Source organism: Giraffa tippelskirchi, chromosome 10 (genome assembly GCF_054371585.1).
Source record: "Giraffa tippelskirchi isolate mGirTip1 chromosome 10, T2T-mGirTip1v1.2.pri, whole genome shotgun sequence".
In the NCBI taxonomy this organism is placed as follows: Eukaryota; Metazoa; Chordata; class Mammalia; order Artiodactyla; family Giraffidae; genus Giraffa; species Giraffa tippelskirchi.
This window is the reverse complement of record NC_137284.1, coordinates 13,951,664-13,974,950: the sequence shown is the minus strand read 5'-3', so window position 1 is coordinate 13,974,950 and position 23,287 is coordinate 13,951,664. Positions and strand designations below refer to the sequence as shown.

The 23,287-nt window shown below is 44.3% G+C and overlaps 1 protein-coding gene and 1 long non-coding RNA gene across 4 annotated transcripts in view; one reads left to right on the top strand and one right to left on the bottom strand.

Annotated features, from left to right (window-relative positions):
- NTM (neurotrimin) overlaps positions 1–23,287 on the bottom strand; it is a 961,781-nt gene that overhangs the window by 689,605 nt on the left and 248,889 nt on the right. The window lies entirely within an intron of this gene.
- Positions 6,657–23,046, top strand: LOC145522734 (uncharacterized). Its single transcript, XR_014066146.1, has 2 exons — positions 6,657–6,765; positions 22,740–23,046. It is a non-coding gene; the product is annotated as an uncharacterized LOC145522734 (long non-coding RNA).

Genomic DNA, 23,287 nt, shown 5'->3' with positions numbered 1-23,287 from the left:
CCAATATTTAGGCAGCGTTTATCTTCCAGGTACACCTCTGGTCTCTGTTTGAGGATTCCCAGGTCTCCTTTGTACAGTTCTCCATGCATACACTTAGAGTTTGCAAGTGAACTCTCAGCCCGCCCAGGGTCCATGGCCCCAGAGCTGCAGGTTGATGAAGGCGGCTCTCAGTTCTGCATCATGATGTTACTCCAGCACCTGGGCACGATCTGGTCCACAGTCAGAAGTCAGTGAGTGGCTGGATGGATGACAGGGTTGTCGGGTGGGACCGGCCACCCTGAACCTCCCTGTGGAAGAAAGAGTTCCTGCAACCTCAGGGTGAACATGAGCACAAGTCTCTGCCCCACAGTCCACAGTGAGAGCTGAGCAGAGCCCCAGGGAGGGCTGGGGCCGGGTGCAAGACAGTAGTCAGCCAGCTCTAGAGGAAGAGGATTAACATCATTTGTCTCCTGGGCCTCCCGCCCTCCTGACAAGCACACAGATTCCGACTGTGCTTGCTCCCAGGTGCACCCGGGTACTCCCTGCTTTGGAAGAGTCAGCAGGCTCCCCTGCACCCCCCTCGCCAGAGTAGGCATGGCCAGGACAAACCAGGCACGTGGAAAGTGTCAGATCAGCAGGTGTCTCCTGTTGATAGAATCATCCTTTAATTCACTCTGAGTTGTGCCATTTAATTACCTTGATCCATGCTTTGTTTTGCTAAAGTGAATGTCACAGATTGGGTATTACTCGCTGGAAATTGCGACAGAGGCTTTAACGCTTCAGTAATGAGGTCTGAAATATGATCTCTCTTTTTCCCTGGATCATTTTCTCATTCCCCTCTTCTCTGAGTTCCTTTCCAGCCCTTTTTGTTTCTTTTAAGAGTAAAATGTAAAATATTAATTTTGAGCAGAAGTAAAATTAAGCCCTCTGGAAACGATTCAGAGAAACTGAGCCATAGCCTGACTTAATTAAGAAGCGATTATGCTGAAGAGCCTATATTAAGGCTTCACATTTCTGGTACAGACAGAATTGCTTTTAGAGAAGTCAAGTCAGGCGGCAGAGGGGGACTGAGGGAGGGGCCAGGGTGATAATTGGATAGATAAGGAAAAACAATGTTTGTTGTAGTGCTGCGGAAAAAATAGTAGAGGAAGTGTAAATGGGTTTGCAGATTTCTCAAGTCCATCTTTTAGGAAGGTCAAGACAAGACACCTTATTGCATCCAAGCTCTTTGGACCACTCCAGGAAGGATCATCTCCATCTTTCTTCCTTCCCCTCCAGCTCAGGTGTCTGAAGAGGCAGGGAGAATGGGTTGTGCATGTAACAAAACTCCAGGGAACTGGTTAGCCCCCTGCTGCTCTCAGGATGGCAACAACTAATTAGCCCCACAAATTTATGGGCTCCAGGGATGTGAGCAGATGGGTATTTAAGTTAACAGCAGATTCAATTTGTCCTCCATTAATTCCAGAGTGATACCTGAGTTTATTGGAGTTTTATATTGTTTCATCTGTTGCAAAGTCAGTTCTCCCACTTCCCCCAAATTGTTATTCTTTTGACAAGCAACTGTCTGGGTCTCTCTAGTTTCTAGAAGGGAATACTGACTGCCCCTCAAACTGCTTTGACTTTCTCAAAAGCTTGGGACTCCGGATGGGGCTGCAGCCTGGAGCTCCTTTCCCAATTCTTCCTTTTCTTTAGGCTCCATTCAACCTGATCAATTGCTGCAAAGTTGTGCCAGGAAATGGCTCTCTTGTCCAAAGTTTAAAAGAAAATCTCTTTTTTTCTCTGCTTTATTTAAGAGATATTTTAAGAATCAAAAATCTTAAAATCCAGAATATTGGCGCTTTAATGAAACTTGGGGATTATCTACTGAAGTGATTTACAACCTGCTGTCCTGCTCATGGCCATTGATGACTCTCATCCATGCTGTGTGCTCCCCAAAAGGAGTGACTGCAACCCAGAGTTCCCTGTTGGGAGAAGGCAGGCAGGTGGACAGCTCACACACTCACAGGGGCCTCAGTCAGTGAGGTTCAGCTCTTCCTACTACTGTGCTCACAAATGTTCATGCTGGTCTCAGTGAGACTTCACAAAGGGAGGACTCTGATCCCAGCTCCTAACAGATGGGTGCAGCCAGAAGAACTCCCCTTTAATTTTATTTATTTTGGAAGGGTTCCACTGTGAAACAAATGTGGAAAATTACCCATCTATTCTATCACACCTCTTCTTATAAGTGAAAAAAAAAACAAACCCCAAATCTAAGGCTTAGTAATGATAGTGATTCACCCAAGGTCACAGTGGTGACCAGCTCCTGACATCCCAAACAGAGTCATACCCATTGTTTCAGAGCACTGCTTAGTCTAGTAAATTGGAGCAATTTCATCATCATCATCATCGTATCATCACCATCAACATCACTACCATCACCATCACCATCACCATCACCATCATCATCACCATCACCATCACCATCACCACCACCATCACCACCACCATCACCATCACCATCACCACCATCACCACCATCACCACCATCACCACCATCACCACCATCATCACCATCACCATCACCACCATCATCACCACCATCACCATCATCGCCATCACCACCACCACCACCACCACCACCATCACCATCATCACCATCACCGTCATCACTATCATCACCATCATCACCATCATCACCACAATTAGCAGCAGCAGCAGCACCATTATTATCAACACTTTCATCATCATGATGTCAATCTTGGTACAGAACATAAGTCTCACTAGAGAAGTTAGCAAGTAACGACAACTCGGACACACAATAATTGGCCTAAGGTGGCAACAAGGACATAGGGACAGCTCCTAAGAATACATGTTTTCTTGTGCATACTTGCTTCAAGTCTGCTGAGCAGTGTCATTCCCATGATCCCCGTTATATTTGTATTAACACTGAGAGCGAACACTCGGTGCTGATCTCAGTGTCTGGAAAATTCAGATGACTTGTTTATTACCACAACCTGCAGGTGAGCAGAAGTTAGACTTTGGTGAACAATGAGCAGTCATGTGTGCGAGTCATGTGCAACCTGGGCTGAGCATCAGAATCACTCTTGAAGCTTTTAAACAGCGCTGATGTTCCAGTCCCTCCTGGAAACTGACTTATCGTTCTGGAGTGGGTGGGACCAGGGCATCTACCAGTTTTAGAAAGTTTTGCAGGTAATTTCCGTACAGTTGTAGGGGAAGGTGGCAGGGTGAGTCCAGCACCTGATTGAAGTCACCTCTGCAGGGCAATGTCCTGCAGTCTGGTCTCTGGACTTGCATTTCAAGGTCTTTTCTTAAGCAGTGGGGGTAGTTATCCTCATTAACAAGATAAGAAACAGTAAATTAGGTCAATGGCAAGGTTCAGGCAATGCCCAAGTATAGCTAATGTGCATTTGCAGGGCAACCTTCTGCTGGGGAGGGTAACCGTCTTCCCCAAGAGTTACCTTGAAAGGACTAGAATGAGTCAGAAGCTCACATTCTGCTAATCATCTTCACTGAGATACTTGGATCTGAGCCTTTCATGAGCCCATTCTTGTTTTTAGTCTTTGTCTCACTGCCACTGTAATAAATTGTATATGTTGATCCCTCCAGCACGAACAAGTACTCTTTCTTTCGATTTGGCCTCAGATTTTTTTTTTTCTGGCCTAAGGAAGCCCTTTGAAGACTATATTCTTCCCAGCTGCAAGGAGGTTACAGAACCAGCATGAAATCACAGGAGAAAGAAAACAAAAACACATTCTCAGAACTGGAGCGGCTCTGCTCCTCTCTTCTCCCAGGCAGACACTCCCATCTTTCCTGGCACAACAGAACCAAAAGGGGATTGGGCCACATCCCTCCTCTTTGAAAGGCTGTCAACCTCTTCCCAGAGAGTGTCAGGAGAGGCCTTTGTCCAGTGGGGCACAGGCAAAGCTTTCACTTTGGAAAGAATCTCTTCCACCGCTTGGTTGAACAGAAGAATAGTTAGGTCTTGCAATTCCCCACAATGTGAGGATCAAGTATCTGCCCTACCAGGTAGGAGTTTGTGGCATGAGATAAAAGGCAGCATATGGCATTTTTTAAGATTTTCTACACTTCCTTATTGAAAGCTGCATTCCCCCTATCAAATTCTATCTCTTAAATAGCAATTTTATTTGTAAGATAAGAGCTATCAGCAAAGAGAGAAGGACCAGCCAACAATGTCTTGGCGTGTGTGTGTGCTCAGTTGTGTCCGACTCTTTACGGCCCCATGGACTGTAGCCCATCAGGCTCCTCTGTTCACAGGATTTCCCAGGCAAGAATACTGGAGTGGCTTGCCATTTCCTCCTCCAGGGCAGCAGCATCTTAGGAAATCCCCAAACCAGGAAACAAATAGTGTCACTTTACATTACAAATGGTGTGGCAGCAATTACCTCAATGCTGACAAACATGGTAACATACTAGAATACCTCTTCATGTACTGCTGGGACCACCACCTTCTTTGTTAGGGAGGCAGTGTGGGATAGTAGTGCCAGCGTGGGCTCAGAAGGCTTGGTGTGAAATCTTAGCTTCACCACTTAACAGCTGTGTGACCTCAGGCAAGCAGCTCAGCCTCTCTCTGTTTTCTCACCTGTCAAACGGGCAAAATAATAGTGACCAGGCTTATAAGATTGCTGTGAAGACTGAATGAGTTAATTTATGCAAAGGTTTCTAGAGGAGTGCCTGTAAGAACTCCATGAGTCTAAGCTATTACCACTGCTGTTAGTATTACTGTTCTTGTAAATTTCAACTTTTAAACATGCTTTCATGTTTCATACAGGGTGAAGTGCACTGTTTGATTCTAGAGATAATAAAACTATGACCAGAGGGATTGTCCAAGATCCTCCAGCTTTTTGGTGGCAAAGCCTGGAACTAGGATCTATCTTTCCTGATGCAAACCTCAGATACTATACAACCTTCAAACCACACAAAAGGGCGCAACTCCATTGACTTAAGAGGCATGTCTTGAGGGAAGCCCCCACCCCACCCAATTTCAGCCAGAGCAATTCCAGAATAAAGCTTCTGTATCTGATTTACTTATTAGGCATCTTTCTATGCTTGCTTTTGAACAACGTTTTCATGCATTTTAAAAACTCAGTTCCATCTGACTCTTCACTATGACACTAGTGCTCATAACCTTAACAATTGTTGTCTAGTCGCTAAGACATGCCCAACTCTTTATGACCCCTGCCAGGCTCCTCTGTCCAGTGGGTTTCTCAGACATGAATACTGGGGTGGGTTGCCATTTCGTTCTCCAGGGGATCTTCCTGACCCAGGGATCAAACTCACATCTAGCGGCACAATTTTCCCATAACTGGTAAATTTCATGAACTAAGGCACCCATACTCTTCCTCTCAGAAATGGTTACCCTGAATGAGAACCAGGATTTATCAAACTACAAGATGCTCTTCAGATAATGATGGTTGCCCCACTGAGGCCATGTTATGTCCGGAGAAGCTGTATGAACTGGTGGGGTCCAGCTTTTGAGGAAAAGAGGCCAACAAGGGGAACTAGTACTTGGTTATCAGACCACTGAGGAGCTGAGGCTGGAATCAGAGTCTGGGAAGCAAATAGAAAAGTCTATCATTTTTGAGAGCATATTTGCTCCAAGCACTTTCATTTTTGTCTCATCCTTGCAACATCTCTGCCAGACATTTTCTCTTGCACACCACCAGGGATGGTTTGGCTTTCAGGAGGTGAAATTTCATGGAAAATAGCTATTTAAGGACAAGTGTTTAAAATTTTTGTTTTTATTCTTGTGGCTTAGGCACAGGAACTGAAAGAAGGGACGTGGTAGAGAACAAAGTTAGAGGCAAATAAGACTCAACATCAATGATGGTGAGAGGGGCGAGTTATTGGTTTAGAGTTCAACACCTTGATTTTGGGCCAGACTTCCTTGTCTAGCAGAAGGCACAGGATGAGGAGGGTAAGCTGCTGGCCTGGCTAAAGCAGGGGTGACCAGGACAGCGTGGCCTGGAAAGTAAGCCCACTGGAAAGGACCTGAGAAGACAAGTGGGTCTGATGAGCCCAGTGTGGGAACCAGGGGAGGAGACATGATATAGGTATGTGCAGAGACCCTGAATGCATCTTTAAGGTGCACACACATCCCTTGAAGACATTCCAGGCTAGTGCCCTAGCAAGTGGCATGTGGCCCCTGCTATGTGGCTTTTTAAATTTTTAATTTTTTTCCACTTAAAATACCCTGGCCTTCCATGGAGTAAACAACCTCAGGAGCTGCACACATCACCAGCCAGAGGCAGGCGCTCCAGCCACAGAGGGGAGGACGGATTGGACTTGGTTTCTGTAGGGACTGAGCACAGCGGTGTCAGGGCAGGTCACCAGGAGGCAGTAGGCGGCCTGGGGTCCACACTGGCCCCACTGCCTTAGACAAAGCAGAGAATGTTTCCTGCAGGAGCTGAGAGGTGAAGATGGGGCTATTCTTTTGGTCACTCCTAAGAGGAAAGTGTTAGTCATTGAGTTGTGTCCTGAGAGGAAGTCACAATGAAAACAAAGCAACGTCAAAATCTACCTGGCCCCAAACCAGGCCAATGCCAACTGCAGGGGAATTCAGGAGACAACTGACATGGGTCAGAATCTCTTGTGGTGTATGGATTGTGACCTCACAGAAGACACACAGGGACTTGCTCAAGGTTGCACAGCTGTGAGGGGAGGAGTCAAGAGAGCCTGAATCAGCCTGGTACTGAAGCCCATTCTTTGTCCACTGGGCTTGGCAGCAGCACAGAGATTATGTCATAAACTGAACTTAATATACAACAGGTATGCTGCATGATTTTATTTAACACTTAACAATGACCTAGCAAAATGCATAATGTTATTTATTTCAATTTTACAGGCAGAAGAATTGAGGCTTAGAAAGGCTAATACCCAGGGCAGGATTGGAACTCTGATCTTTCCAAATCCAAAACCAGAAGGTTAAATATTTATTCCAGGTGGGGCTAGATATTGCCTTCTGATTCTCTTACAGAATTTCAGCCTGTGGTTGTGCAGCTGGGTAAATATTTCAGTAAGATATGACTGTATGAATGACTGCTAAATGAGTATATAGACTTTACTTGTATACACACATATCCATGTGTAATTTCAACCTTGTGTGGAGTGCCAACTATGTACAAGATACTGTTCATGTAAATGTATTATTTTTCATATTGACAGTATACAAAACAGAGAATACTAGATTACATTATTAAACTCATTTTAAAGAGATAAAAACAGAAGCTTAGGAAAAAGAAAATGAATTACCAATGGCACACAATAAAATCTAGAGCAAGGATCCAAACTTAGATTGTTTGATTAAAAAAATTTCACATCCTTTTCCCCCAGACTGGGTTATCCTTGTGTAAAATGATCCTAAAGTGACTTCAGATAGCAATGATAAGACCTCTCCAGCATAAAGCCTTTGGAAGCACGTTACAAAATAAGTTTACAAGTGTTCAGTATCAATGTGTTTTTGATTAGTGCAATGAAAATCACAGAAAAACTAGTTTAGACTTAGAGAGAGCTTTGTTTTCATGACTACATTATGCAGAGGAAGAGCCTCTTGGAGAAAGCATTTTTTTTTTTCCGGGGGGCTTCAAATTTCCTTTGAGCAGCTTTTTCTAGAAGAGTTATTAGAATTTATTTTCAATTATACACCAGAATAAGCCGTCTGCAGTATAGTTAACTTTCAATTTCAGCCAATTTTCGACGCATTCAATCATAGATGCCTCAGTGATTAAGAATCTATGTTGCAAAACAATTCCCACTTTGCAACAATGCAATCAAACAGATCTACAACTCATAACATATTATCCAATGCTTTTTCAGCTCACTGGTGAAGTGAAGTAAAATTTACCAACCATCTCTGTTTACCCAGGATGCTCCAAGCTCATTTGCAAACAGATATGCGCTCAAAACAGCTCACCCGGGAGGTTTGGTTTAATACATCCTGGAAGAGACCAGTTGAGCTGCCTTGATATTTATGACTTTGGGCTACATGTTTCCTTCTCCTGCTCCTAATGTGCACTGGTTGAACATCACACCATGAGCAACAGAGCTCCCCCCCCCCCCCAGTTCTGAAAGTGCTCTCCATGGTAGAGGCTCCGATTCATTAGGAAGACCCAAACAGGTTTATGTCCAGCTGTTTGTTTTTCTAAATTGCATGGCTGTATATGTGTGTGTGTGTGTGTGAGAGAGAGAGAGAGAGGGAGGGAACCTTGGGTGAAACACTGAGAAGGATATGCAGCCAACTTCAATTCTCCCTTTAAAAGTTTGAAAGGACAATCTTAATAAACATATAGAAAACTCTGCATTTCAGAGATTGGATCAAGCCATAATAATCACTTCTGCTGAGCCTAACTTTTAATCTAATGCCTCAAACATGGGGTTCTGTTTAAGTCCATGGGACAGGCAAGATGGTAAAGTGGGCTAAGAAGAGAGATAAATTGGGAAACTAGGAGTTTGGGATGGACACGTACACACTACTCTGTTTAAAATGGAAAAGGACCTACTGCATAGCACAAGGAACTCTGTTCAATGTTCTGTAATCACCTAAATGGGGAAAGAACTTGAAAAAAAGTAGATACATGCATATGAATAACTGAATCACTTTGCTGTAGGCCTGAAATGAAGACAACACTGTAAATCAACTATAGTCCAATATGAAATAAAAACTAGAAAAGGAAAACAAATGAAGAGGAAATAACAGCCTCTCATAAGAGGATTAGCTCCCCACTGACTGAGTGAAGTCTGCAATATTCCCAGATGAAAGAGTCTTGTGCTCAGGACAGCCCCCGTGGGAACGCACAGCTAACAGAATACGGAAGGATAAATCAGAGCCCAATTATTGAGAAATACTTCAAATGAACTCTTTTGCCCTCTTTCCTTGCTGGGCCCTCAGGCTGCGGTGGGGTAGAAGACTCAACACCTGTCTCTGGACAGGACTGGGGAGGAAAGTGGAAGAAGTGATCTACACAAAGCTGCCCACTAATGGTCAAGATGAAAGGAAGTGCTACGGCAGCTCCGCAAACATGCTATGGGGAAAAAAAAAGGGAGAATAAAATTAGAAATAAAGACCAGAATTTTGCTTGCAAACATCAAATGAAGAACCCTGTTTGGAAGAAAATCTCATTTGAAATGCATGAGACCAGGGCTGGTGAATACTTTGTGTCGTACAACGACTTGATGAGAGCGTGAATTCAAAATAAGAGTTATAGGAAAAACTGGAAAACAGTAGACTGAGATGAAAGAGTAAGACTTGTATCTAAGACTCAAACTGAGGACCATTTCAAGAAAAATCAATTGAGGCTATTAAGAAAAATGAAGACATCATGGACATTTCAGTTACTGGCATAGAGCAAAGACTTGGGCTACTCTTACGAGGAAAGAGGAAAAAAAGACAAGTGATTAAAGAAGTTAAGGAGAAGATAATGAATATGGAGGGAATTCAACATAAGAAAAAGTGGTTCCTCTGAACCAAAAACCTGATAAATGCACTGAAAACTATTCAAGCATATAATACAGAATAGCTCTGAAAGAATAACAGAATCTACAGATCAAAAAAGGACGCTGTGTTCCTTGAACAACTGTTTCAGAATGATTGGCGCTGAAACATAGCATTGTCACATAACATAACACTGAGGATTAAGTAAGAAATCTCTGGCATCCAGGAAAAGACAAATGAAGTTATCAGTAAAAAACAAAACATACAAGTTAATCTAAGGCTTCTCCAACATAACGTTCAATGCCAGATGATATGAAAACAGTGTTCACCAAACTTTGAGGAGAATAAAATGTGACCCCAGAATATTATGCAGCCAAGTTGCCCTAAAGGCATCTCAAACATGCATGAATGTGTGAGCCAATCAAAGTGAAGCAAAGGAGGTGGAAGACTCCTTGATTGTGAAAATTCAATGCATTTAAAATTATAATTAGGACCAAACAATTATGGAAATTGCTGTAACAAAAATGAATGACAATGGAAAAATAGTGACATAATTAACGGGAAAGTGGGAGGAAGTATAGCAGTGCTTATATCCATATCCTTTTTAGTTATGAGTCAATTGCTACTGTCTGTATTGAAAATATGTATTATAAAAAATGTCTAATATCTGAATGATTTTAATCTCTTTTATGAATATTTGAGGGAACTTTTAGGAAAAAAAAAATACACATTGTGATTAAAAATCCATCTTGGCTTTGAAAATACCTAACAACGTGGACCTCTGCCTAGATACTTTCGGCAGTAAGTTCATTTATTGCACACGCTATGTATTTATTTATTATTTTATTTTTGGATGCAGCATGCAAGATCTCAGTTCCTTAACCAGGGCTCAAACCTGCATTCCCTGAAGTGGAAGCACAGAATCTTAACCAGTGGAAGTCCACAATTTATTGACTACTTAGTAAGCTAAGTATTTTCCATACATTGTCTCATAAACTTCTCGCAATATCCCATACTAGGTATTGTCATTGTGAGTGAATTGGTGGAAAATCTAAAATTTAGATAGGTTTTAAGAAATTGTTAGTATGGGCCAGAGCCCTATTAAAATCCATATAGTATATCCAAATTATTAACCACTATGCTGTACTTCCTCAGTTTATTTGACTTCACTTGGACCGATAGAACCAAGTTCACTCTAGGATATTAAAAAGCAGGCTGGCCACTGTGGAAAGAAAGAAAATGAAAGTGTTAGTCGCTCAGTCGTGTCCGACTCTTTGCGACCTCATGGACTGTAGCCCGCCAGGCTCCTCTGTCTATGTAATTCTCCAGGCAAAAATACTAGAGCTGGTGCCATTTCCTTCTCCCAGGGATATTTCCGACCCAGGGATTGAACCCAGGTCTCCAGCATTGCAGGCAGATTCTTTACCATCTGAGCCACCAAGGAAGCCACTGTGGAACATATAAGAAAAAAATTGGGGCAATCTTTTGGTTTCTAAAAACATGATTTTACTTTTTAGTTTTTTTTTTTTAATCCAAAATTTCTTCCCTACTCTGAAGAATGTTATCACAGAGATATCATTTAACATTAGGTTTTTGAAGGGAAAAACTCAAAATCCTTAACAAACTGTAGTTAAAATTTCATGTAATGTGCCAGAGATAAAGAGAGAAAAATATTCAATAAAAGGCTCAACCTGTGATACAGATAACTAATTAACCTCCAAGAGATCCCAGTGCAGAAGGCGATTATCATGATCTGACCCAGGAGGGTTGTAACATAGAGAAAACCTCAGTTTCTAAAGGAGCCTATTGGATCATATATTAGGAGCCCTCGACTCTTGTCTTGTTCTCTGATGGCAGGTTTCATTTTTATCACTGAGCTGCCTGGTCCATGCATGGAGCATAACACTGAGGAATTGAGAGGATGACTGAAGGAACTGATCATCAGTCTGGTAAACTCTGACCACACAAAGATTGTTATTCAACTCTAGCGAAGTAAGAAAAAGGGCAAGGCTGAGAACTTGGAAAAGTCACGTACATCTGAAGATTTCCAAGGTTTTCCCCAGATTCAATTTAAAGGGGCTTACCCAAACGTTCAAAGCTAGAATTAATCACAAGAGATTAAGTTGGGGCTTGGAAAAGGGGGAAAAAAATACTATATATATATATATATATATATATATATATATATATATATATATAATCTCCTGGGAATATCCAATTTTGGGATTTTGGATATTAAATGTAATTGATTTCTCCTAATCCAAGGTGTATACATTAGTGGCTCAGTCATGTCCGATTTAGTCATGTCCAACTCCATGAGGCCCCATGGACTGTAGCCCACCAAGCTCCTTTGTCCATGGAATTCTCTACAGAAGAATACTGGAATGGGTCGCCATTCTCTTCTTCAGGGTATCTTCCTGACCCAGGGATCGAATCCGAGTCTTCCGCATTGGAGGCAGATTCTTTACCATCTGACCTTCACAGAATCATCCATTTTTAGGGGAGCATGTGGCCCAATCTCCTATGTTATTAAATGTGATTAAGTTCTAGCCAGCAGGAGGGTTGCATAGAAGCTTCCAAGAATTGTCCCAAAACAATAGCTGGCTTGTGTCCTTTGACTTTCCCTCTTCCCTCTGTGCTGCTTGGAAGGTGAATGATGTGATGGCTGGAGCTCCAGCCAAGACTATGCAGCCAAGCGTCACACTGGAAGAGCACATTGGTCCTGGGTGACTGCAGAGACATCAAACCAGCCCGCACTGCCCATCTTTAAACTTTTATGTATGAAACATGGAATTCTCTATTATTTAAGCCATTTTATTTCAGGTTTTCTTGCAGCTTAACTTGGGGCTGATACCTTTCCTTTAGCAAAAGCCAACTTTATTCTTGCACAGAGAGTGTGGGTCAAATAAGAACAAGTAAGGGTCTATCCTTTGTTCAACCAAAGGAGCCAAGTGTAAATACTCTTGTTTTGAAACTGTGTGCATGTATCCACGCATCCTCCGGGCTGTTTCTTGTAAGTGAGCTGCCTTCTTCCCGGGGCTTCCATCAGTAGAAGCAATTTTAAGCAGATAAGTGTGAGCAAGAGGCAGCGGAGTGTCCCATTTTCTGCAGCCAGCCAATTATTCAATGTATGGGTAGCGAAGCTGGCACACTTCCTTGCCATAGAGCTGCCTGTTAAGAAAGCAGGTGTCCCTCAGCTAAGGATGCCAAGCTTTTCCAGGCATGAGACAATTTCACAGGCTGGATGGCCATGCAGGCTTGGAATGCGGGAGGATAAAGTGTGACAGAGCTTCCCTGGGCTTAGGTTGAAATCGGGCTCCATTCAGGCACAACCAGAAAAGATCAGACTAAAAGAATCTTGTATAAAATGACTTAGGCATTCTGTACTGGTTCTAAAGATTAAAAAAAAAAAAAATCTTTAATGCATTTGCAGCCACACGGCTTTACTCTTCATTGAATCCATTATTAAGTCCCTGGGAAGGAAGACCTCTGTCATTTTCATTTAAAGGGATGATAGAAAAATTCCCCAAACTCCCAGTTACAAGCTTCCCAAGGACACTGCCCAAGATCATTCTTCTCCCAACTCACAAGCCTAGCAGACAGCTCAGCCACAGGCCAGGGAGCCCTGTTTATTGCTTCAGTTTGGCCCCAGCCCCCTACATCATGCACCACACACACACCATGCTGTGTGTGTGTATGTGCTCAGCCATGTCCAACTCTTTGCAACCCTATGGACTCTAGCCCGCCAGGCTCCTCTGACCATGGGATTCTCCAGGCAAGAATACTAGAGGGGGGTGCCATGCTCTCCTCCAGGGGATCTTCCTGACCCAGGGATCTAACTCACGTCTTCTGTGTCTCCTGCACTAGCAGGTGGATTCTTGACCACTGCCCCAACTGGGAAGCCATGAACCTCAAAATGAGTCACGAACCTCCCCTCTGCAGGACCCACGTCCATCTCCTTTTACTGTTTCCTCTGTTCCACAGCTCTGGCTCTTGGGCACACAGATCATCACCCCAGCTGGACATTAGCCTTTGCTTCAAGGGTGCAGCCATCCCTCAGGGTCCCCTTTCGACACCCTGTAAAACTTTGACAGTACATCAGCCTACTCTTTTAATCGTATGTCTCCAGTGATAAAGGCCTCTCCCTACATGTCGATTCAGATAACCCTTGGTCTGGATGGACCAGCAGCACTCCTGACACATAATGAGATTCAGATGGAGGCAGTAATTTCCTCGGAGAGCAGGGTGATTAGTATTGGGGATGAGGATGAAAGACATGAGTATCATTTGGGTACCTGACTCTTGACTATGAGACATGCCCAAAATAAATCTGATGAGCAGTTAGCTCGAATACACACACACACACACACATGCACACAGGTGTGTACACACACTTGTGACTCTACCTAAAAGCTATGTGAATGTTTATATGCTTGGGCAAAGGATCCAGGAATGTTGAAAATATTCTTTTTAATAGCAACGTGTATTAAGTGCTTATTGCACACAAAACACTGTGCCAAACACATTTTCACATTAAAATACTCTTTGTGAAGTATTAATAACTGTTATCCCCCACATTTTGCAAATGGAAGAGCAGAGGTCAGGAGGCTGAGGAACTATCCCACAGCCACAGAACTCGTGCTGTGGACAGAACGTGGCCTGAACTGTTGCTACGAGTAGAAAGGGTCACTCGGGGAGAAACAGGCAGAAGTTAGGGGGTCTTCTTGTCACGTCCTCCTGATTTCAGAGTGCAGAGATTTTGCCTTCTCTTCCCTCCATGTCCTGCAGAAGGTGAGTTTGTCAATTTCCTCACCTGGCTTGATGAATCCACCAAACTGTACGAGTAATCTTGAAGCAGAATTGAGGTGTCTCACCTGGAATAGTCCACACGTCTTTCACAGACACGGCTGCTGCCCCGGACCCGGGGGTTTCATCTGGGGACTTAGGGCACAAGCTGTCTGCAGGGGGAAGAGGGGCTCTTGTCCTCCCCTTGGGAGGTTACATTTCCTTTGTCATTAGAAGAACATCCAACCTTGGATCTTAAGTGGTGCTAGAGCTAAAGAACCTGCCTGCCAGTACAGGAGACATAATGAGATGCGGGTTTGATCCCTGGGTGGGGAAGATTCCCTGGAGAAGGGAATGGCTACCCTCTCCAGTATTCTTGCCTGGGGAATTCCATGGGCAGAGGAGCCTGATGGGCTACAGTCCATGGGGTTGCAAAGAGTCAGACGTGATTGAGCAGCTTTACACACACATCACACACATACCCCACTTTGAATCAGAAGAAATCTATTACAATTAATATCCCAAAATCTGACATCCCCAGGAAGAGATGCTTCATAGATTACTACTGATTAATACTAGTAATAATAGTAATATTGAGCTTCCCTGATAGCTCAGTTGGTAAAGAATTTGCCTGCAATGCAGGAGACCCTGGTTCAATTCCTGGGTCAGGGAGATCCACTGGAGAAGGGATAGGCTACCCACTCCAGTATTCTTGGGTTTCCCCTGTGGCTCAGCTGGTAAAGAATCCCAGTGGGAGACCTAGGTTCGATCCCTGGGTTGGGAAGATTCCCTGGAAAAGGGAAAGGCTACCCATTCCAGTATTTTGGCCTGAAGAATTCCATGAACTGTACAGTCCATGTGGTTGCAAAGAGTAGGACATGACTGAGTGACTTTCACTTTCACTTCACTTTCACTAATAATTAGTAAGTAGTAGTGCTGATATATATAATAATAATATTAATAATTAGCAATCAATGTGGCTAGTAATTAGTAACACTATAAAATGGACATGAGCCTCATGTGTGGTATCACTAACTCTCTCTCCCAGGGGAGACCTTTCTGATGAAAAGGACCCCTAATAGGACCTGGGAAAATGAGACTTAATTTTTCCTCTGCTAGGATTTCTCCAGGAGCCATAGGGGTGGCACAGTCCAGCAGCCATTTCTCAAGAAATAAGGATTCTGGCTCATCACATGTTCCTTCATCTTGCCTCAGTCACACTGCTTATAAAATCCCGGTGCCATGTTCACTGTCCTCAGAGAGAGACTCCGACACCCTCTTGCTTCCAGGCAGGGCAATGTGCACACTCTTTGCACTCCCACTATGCCCATGTACACCCCCTCCACCCCTCCACCGCCCAGAAATGCAGTCTGCTTTATTTCGTGCACAAATAGCAATTCCCAACCAAGAAGAAACACCTGGGAGAGTCAGGGCACTCGTGGTACAAGATAATTAGAGATTGGTATAATCGAAATCTCATTGCCACATCAAACTGTGTCTTTTAGCATTAATTAATCTCCAGTCTCAGCCCCTGAGCCTCTCAACTCTTCTGCTGGAGAGACCAGTTTGTCAAACAACCCAAGCCCTGCATCTCATTATCTTATCACTGGGTGTGGGGAGAGAGATAGGCATGGAGATTATTGAGAGCTTTTGTCCAGGCATCTGTAATTCACAAGGTGGTTTTCCTGGAAAGAGGCAGGTGGAAGAAGCAATTTTGAGAAGGAGAATCTGGGCTGTTTGTTTATTTACTCATTTGTGCTTTCTCAGCAAACTGAGAAGCAGAGGATGCAAATTGCTCCCACAAGGAGAACGGTGTCATGTAAGAAGGCTGTTCGTTAGTCACATGTGGGGAGTAAGTATGCTGGTCGGGAACCTCACCCCTTGACTGATCCTCTCATTCTATCCTGATCATTTAAGTGACAGAAAGCTGTCTGCCAAGTCATGCCCTTCCTCTCCTGCTGCCCACCACCCATGGTTTGCAATGTTCCCTGCCCCTCCTCCACACATAGAATGTTTCAAAACCAGCATTCTGAAGACTGCTCTTTTCTTTTGGAAGGACTGATGTTGAAGTTGAAACTCCAATACTTTGGCCACCTCATGCGAAGAGTTGACTCATTGGAAAAGACCCTAATGCTGGGAAGGATTGAGGGCAGGAGGAGAAGGGGACGACAGAGGATGAGATGGCTGGATGGCATCACCAACTCGATGGACATGAGTCTGAGTGGACTCCAGGAGTTGGTGATGGACAGGGAGGCCTGGTGTGCTATGGTCCATGGGGTTGCAAAGAGTCAGACACGACTGAGCGACTGAGCTGAACTGAACTGAACTGCCTGCAACAGGGGTAAGCTGTCCCCTCTGGGTGAATAGCCACATGTCCCAGAGCTGTGATTCCATGAATACATGTTTTTCTCCAGTCATTTTGGAGATAAAATAGAACTCCACCTAAAGAACCAAGCATCGGGGTCATATCTATTTTGTATTACTCATTATTAGTACAGCAGTAATTACTAATTACTACAATGAAATAGTTGCAGAAGTATAATGCCTTGATACAATTAGAGATCTTTCTCTTTAACATGTATAGTCTCTATGTGAGTTCAAACTTTTAAAAGACTTTTCCTCTTCTGTGCATCTTTGATATTTGTTGCTGTTGTTGTTCAGTCACCAAGTCATATCCGACTCTTTACGACCCTGTGGACTGCAGCATGACAGGCTCCTTTGTGCTCCACTATTTCCAGGAGTGTGCTCAAATTCATGTTCACTGAGTCGGTGATGGCATCTAACCATCTCATCCTCTGCCACCCCCTTCTCACTTTGCCTTCAATCTTTCCCAGCACCAGCGTCTTTCCCAATGAGCCACCTCTTCACATCAGGTAGCTAAAGTATTGGAGCTTCAGCATCAGTCGTTCCAATGAACGTTCAGGGTTGATTTCCTTTAGGATTGACTGGTTTGATCTCCTTCTGTCCAAGGGACTCTCAAGAGTCTTCTCCAGCACCACAATTCGAAAGCATCAGTTCTTCTTGGCCCTCAGCCTTTTGTTATGGTTGCATATTTACATAAGGAAATACTGCCCAGCATAGAGAACAGCAATCAGGAATACATAAACATGAATGAATCTCATAACACAATGCTGAACAGGAGAAGCCAGTCACAGTGGAGAACAACTGTCTATAAGATCCCGTCCATGTAAGTTGAAGAGCAGACACACCTCTGGTGCTGGGAGTGGAGATGAGATTAGCTCCCAGGGGCAGGGAGTCATGACTGTAAGTGGGATGGGGATTCTGGCGTGCTGTTTTCTGCTCCTTAATCTGAGTGCTGGCCATTCGGATGTGTTCAGTTTGTGTTACTTCATTGAGTTGACATTCTGTGAACTCGGCTGTATGTACTTAAAGACAGTTTAAAAAATGTTTATGAAGTCTTTATTCTTTCCTTCCTTCCCTCGCTCTAGAAAAAGATTCCATAGAATTAATTTCTATGCGTCCCAGGAAGTGACTGCATTGCCTTCAGTACCCTGGTCAACTCTGAATCCTAAAGATTCCTGTTCCTTCCTCTGCCAGTTACAGGAATGGCATCAGAAAGTCTCTCTCTCTTCAGGGGGCTCCTTGGGACCCCCCAGCAGAGGATCCTATCAGGGTGACCAGCCACACGTGCCTCTTGGCCTCTGGGGTACCCACATGCCTTTGAAGGGGCAGGCTCATCTCCAAAGAGCATGATAATAAAACACACTTACAAAAGACCACGAGTATTCTTTTTAATGAAGTGATTTCTCCACATGATTGCCTTCCAAACAAGAGACAAGCTCAAAAGGTAGTGCAGTGCATCTGAGTTGGTAACTCTTTTTCTAGTTTTAATCATAAGTAAGCATAATAAGGGGCTCCGCTTGTGGCTCAGCTGGTAAAGAATCTGCCTTCAATGCGGGAGACCTGGGTTTGACCCCCTGGGTTGGGAAGATCTCCTGGAGAAGGGAATGGCTATGCACTCCAGTATTCTGGCCTGGAAAATTCCACAGACTGTACAGTACATGGGGTGGCAAAGAGTCAGACACGACTGAGCAACTTTCACTCACTGAAGCATAATAAGCGGCTTCCCAGGTGGTGCTAGTGGTAAAAAAAAACCCTGCCTGCCAATGCAGATAGACATAAGAGATGTGAGTTTCATCCCTGGGTTGGGAAGAACCCCTGCAGGAGGGCACAGAAACTCACCACAGTATTCTTGCCTGGAGAATCCCATGGACAGAGGAACCTGGTGGGGTATAGTCCATGGATCACAAAGAACTGGAAGCAACTTAGCATGCATGCACACATTCACAAACTTAACAAGGCACAGGTTGTTATTTCCATACCATCAAGTTTTTCGGGTTACGGAGATCTCTAATGACTTTGAATCATTGCTGATTTCTCCTTTGAAGGAGCAAACATACTTAAGGCAGATCAGTGACTGGAGCCTACCCCTCTGCAGCTCATGGAGGTTGGACCCCGGCTGCCTTGCTCCTCTCACCTCCCAGAGTCCTGGCTTCAGGAGGCAAGTGGGATGCAGTTAGTGACAGAACAAGTGAATGCACCCAGAAAACCGGATCTCAGACCAAAGAGAGAATAGACACCCTAGGCTTAGGCCGTGGAGAACCTCATGGTGAGCGGGTACGGGTGTTCGACTTTGCTAGTCTATTGTGCATGAAGAAAATCAGACTGAACAATCCAACCTTCAGTTAAATGCTTACACTATGCTCAGCAAAGTGCTCAGAGCTACAAGTGCTAGGTAAGTGTGTAAGGCAGGGTTCCTGCCCTTGAAGGCAGGCACTTGTGAAATAGCAAATCGTACAAGGAACTCACAAATGGTGCATATACACAGCAGGTAATGCCTGTTTGGGAAGAGCAGCCAAGGGTGCTGGCACAGGCAGGGGTGACGTCCTGTGACGTCTGTGGTTGACGAGCTGGCAGATGCCATCTGGGCTCCATATTGGATGACGACACTCAATACTCAGAACTGCTCACTGGGCTGATTGGCCCTGGGGCCATCTCACCAATGAGAACCCTAAAGCCACACTTCAGATCACGGAGCTGGTCAGCGGGGCTCTACGTGCAGACACAGTCCACGCTGGAAGATGTGCTGGGTGAGATGGTCAGTAAAAGCGGGAAGGACACCAGTAAAATGGATGCCCAGACAAGACCTCACCCCCCATGAACTGGGAAAATGGACTCTGAGTCCTGCCATCCGCCTTCCTGGGACTTGCCCAGGGGCAGAGCTCAGGATGTCCTGAGAAAAGATGGGGGTAAAAACATCCCAACACGGCCCCATCACCTCTTTTCACAAATCTTTTCAAGATTCTTTAGCCACTTTTGTCAAAGCAACAGACTTTGTTGGATGAGTGGATGTGGGGACACAAATTCTGAACTGCCAGGGCACATGCCCCCAAACATGAGGTTTTTCCAGGCTGAGGGAAAGCAGGACACAAAAAGGAGAATTTAAACAAACATACATTGTCGACTCCTCCCCACCATCTACACCAGCATTAGGTGACTAACTGTGCAGCACTGTCTTTGCAGACGATAGAGCGGCCCTGGATTAGAGGGTGACACGCTGGAGGGTGAGGACCATGGGCTCTGATCACTCCCTGGCTGGTGCTGCCCCGCATGCTCTGCATCGGGGCCTAATGCATACTTGATTGTTTGTTTAGTCACTGCTGTCTTGCTCCAAGCATGCTGCCATCCAGATGAATTTCTATTTAAATATGCAAGCAGTGGAAGATGGAATATTAACATGGAAGCACTCGGACTCTCTAATATGATCTGGTATAAAATGAAATTTGGTGTCCAGCATGGGGTCTGTCTTAGACTTTAATAAAGCACCTCTCAACAGTGAACAGCCAAAAGGATCTCACTGTAATGATAGCCAGCATTTGTATATGGCTGGAGATGTGAGCAGGTATAAAGCCTTCTCATGTATATTTTCATTTGATTCTCGAAACAGTCCTGGGAGGTAATATCACCATCTACACTGACAATGAAGGGGCTGAGGCTCAGAGAGGTGAAATGACTTCCCCAAGGTCACCCAGCTATTGCAAGGCAGAATCAGGACTCAGCCTCCACCTTCTGCTTTCAAACTTCGTACTCCACACTCTGTCCACACCACCACTTGATGGGGACCCTCTGCTATATGGTGGGCTCACCTTGAAGGAATTTGCACAGTAAAATTCCAGTTAGGGAGGAGTCTGTGTACTCATGAAGCCCCATCCTTGCAATACTGGGGGTAACTGAGTGGGTGAGTTTTCTGAGATCCTTTGAGATAGCATCTCCCACTATCTTCATTTTTTTTTCTTTTGGAGAAGAAATTAGAGATACCAACGGAACATTTCATGCAAAGATGGGCTCAATAAAGGACAGAAATGGTATGGACCTAACAGAAGCAGAAGATATTAAGAACAGGTGGCAAGAATACACAGAAGACCTGTACAAAAAAGATCTTCACGACCCAGATAATCATGATGGTGAGATCACTCACCTAGAGCCAGATATCCTGAATGGGAAGTCAAGTGGGCCTTAGGAAGCATCACTACGAACAAAGCTAGTGGAGGTGATGGAATTCCAGTTGAGCTATTTCAAATCCTGAAAGATGATGCTGTGAAAGTGCTGCACTCAATATGCCAGCAAATTTGGAAAACTCAGCAGTGGCCACAAGACTGGAAAAGGTCAGTTTTCATTCCAATCCCAAAGAAAGGCAATGCCAAAGAATGCTCAAACTACCCCACAATTGCAATCATCTCACACGCTAGTAAAGTAGTGCTCAAAACTCTCTAAGCCAGGCTTCAACAATATGTGAACCGTGAACTTCCAGATGTTCAAGCTGGTTTTAGAAAAGGCAGAGGAACCAGAGATCAAATTGGCAACATCTGCTGGATCATCAAAAAAGTAAGAGAGTTCCAGAAGAACATCTATTTCTGCTTTATTGACTATGCCAAAGCCTTTGACTGTGTGGATCGCAATAAACTGTGGAAAATTCTGAAAGAGATGGGAATACCAGACCACCTGACCTGTCTTTTGAGAAACCTGTATGCAGGTCAGGAAGCAACAGTTAGAACTGGACATGGAACAACAGACTGGTTCCAAATAGGAGAAGGAGTACGTCAAGGCTGTATATTGTCACTCTGCTTATTTAACTTATATGCAGAGTACATCATGAGAAATTCTGGGCTGGAAGAAACACAAGCTGGAATGAAGATTGCCGGGAGAAATATCAATAACCTCAGATATTCAGATGACACCACCCTTATGGCAGAAAGTGAAGAATTAAAGAGCCTCTTGATGAAAGTAAAAGAGGAGAGTGAAAAAGTTGGCTTAAAGCTCAACGTTCAGAAAACTAAGATCATGGCATCTGATCCCATCACCTCATGGGAAATAGATGGGGAAACAGTGGAAACAGTGTCAGACTTTATTTTTTTGGGCTCCAAAATCACTGCTGATGGTGATTGCAGCCATGAAATTAAAAGACGCTTACTCCTTGGAAGGAAGGTTATGACCAACCTAGATAGCATACTTAAAAGCAGAGACATTACTCTGCCTACAAAGGTCTGTCTAGTCCAGGCTATGATTTTTCCAGTAGCCATGCATGGATGTGAGAGTTGGACGGTGAAGAAAGCTGAGTGCCGAAGAATTGATGCTTTTGAACTGTGGTGTTGGAGAAGACTCTTGAGAGTCCCTTGGACTGCAAGGAGATCCAACCAGTCCATCCTAAAGGAGATCAGTCCTGGGTGTTCATTGGAAGGACTGATGTTGAAGCTGAAACTCCAATACTTTGGCCACCTGATGCAAAGAGTTGACTCATTGGAAAATACCCTAATGCTGGGAAGGATTGGGGGCAGGAGGAGAAGGGGACGACAGAGGATAAGATGGCTGGATGGCATCACTGACTCGATGGACATGGGTTTGTGTAAACTCCAGGAGTTGGTGATAGGCAGGGAGGCCTGGCGTGCTGCGATTCATGGTGTCGCAAAGAGTCAGACACGACTGAGCGACTGAACTGAACTGAACTGAATTTGAAAGCCTATGTACCAGCAAGAGTTCAATGGAAGGTGTCTTAGTGACAAACATAAAACCTGAATTTAATAGTCAAATGCTAACTGACTGACAGTCCCTAGACAGCCAGTTTGATTTTTCTTTCATTAACCAAAGGGCCCGACACAGGTGATCACTGGTGGGTTACTGGGATGTGGACTTCCTGGGGTGAGAGGGAGTCAGGATACCGCCCTACATTTTCATCCTCTCTGCTTCTGAAGAAGACAGGGAGCAGGGGCCTGGAAGCAGAGCTGAAGCTGTGTGCCCTGTTTTACTTCTTTTATCCCCAGGGTTTTTCTGAACTGCCTTATCAGAGAATAGATACAATCAATTTATATTCTGTTTGTGCAGCAAAAGTTTGGCTACCAAATAATGGTTAATTTAATAATCGGGTCAACTTAGAGATAATAAACAAAATATTAATATAAATGAATTAACCTTTCAAGCAAGAAATAAATTATTTGTTCATTCTTTCCAGAACCACTTTTGAATACTGGGTTACACTGAGCATACAAATGAATGGCCGTCCCATGCAGCAGCATGGCCAGCGACAGGACTGACCACACTTGGGGACCAGAGTCTCGGCTCTCAGGCTTCTTCACGTCAGATTACATGTATGATGAGGTGAACAAAACACACGTTTGCCTACTGCATTTCTATTCATCTTTCCAAAGTCGTCCTCAGCTGTGGGCACCCATGAGGTCATCCTATTGTTAGTAAATAAACCTTGCGGCTCTTCACCCCTCTTTCATAACTAGAGGGACTCAGTCTCTGGCTGCAGCTTCCTTGTTGACTGTTCTGGATCCCTAGACAGCTCCCTCCTCCCCTCATGCCTGGCCTTTTGTTGGTGTCCACGCCTGTCAATGGTGGGAGCACGACCCCTATCGCACCCACAGTCAAGGATGCTCTCCTCAGAAACTCAGCTTTTCTGGTTAAAGTGCTGTTTCCATGCTTCCACTGAGAAACTGGATGGATGGTTTGTCCCTGACTCTGTATTTTTCTCTATTGAGGCCCCCAAATACAGGC